We start from the raw sequence: 383 nt of genomic DNA, 5'->3' as shown, positions 1-383 counted from the left end.
AACCATTAATGGTAAACTATTTTAACTTTAAGGAAATAGAAGATACTTTAGTAGAGAGTGAAGTCAACACATCCACTTCATGCACTCTGACTACTCGTCTTCCAGAAACTGCCCGATTTGCGACCATTGGTAATTGTTACTAGCGATCATTTTGATAATCTCGTAAGCCTCGTTATAAGACTTGGCAAAAATCACACCATTCGCCGAAGCATCTACCATTAATCTTGTATGTTCATTTAGAGCGTTATAAAACGTCTCCAATTGGATACAATGTGGAATCCCATGATGAAGACACTTACGAAGCAATTCATTGAATCTTTCCCACGCCTCATATAAGACTCGTCATCCAATTGTTGAAAACTAGTTATCTCATTTAGCAACTT

The 383-nt window shown here is 37.1% G+C and overlaps 1 non-coding gene across 1 annotated transcript; it reads left to right on the top strand.

Moving 5' to 3' along the window:
- The first annotated feature begins 277 nt into the window (after positions 1–277).
- LOC121214179 (small nucleolar RNA R71) lies at positions 278–383 on the top strand. The gene has a single exon (XR_005909765.1). It is a non-coding gene; the product is annotated as a small nucleolar RNA R71 (small nucleolar RNA).

Source organism: Gossypium hirsutum, chromosome D01 (assembly GCF_007990345.1).
Source record: "Gossypium hirsutum isolate 1008001.06 chromosome D01, Gossypium_hirsutum_v2.1, whole genome shotgun sequence".
Classification (NCBI taxonomy): Eukaryota; Viridiplantae; Streptophyta; class Magnoliopsida; order Malvales; family Malvaceae; genus Gossypium; species Gossypium hirsutum.
Note: the sequence above shows the minus strand (reverse complement) of the source record. Positions and strands in the feature narration are given on the sequence as shown.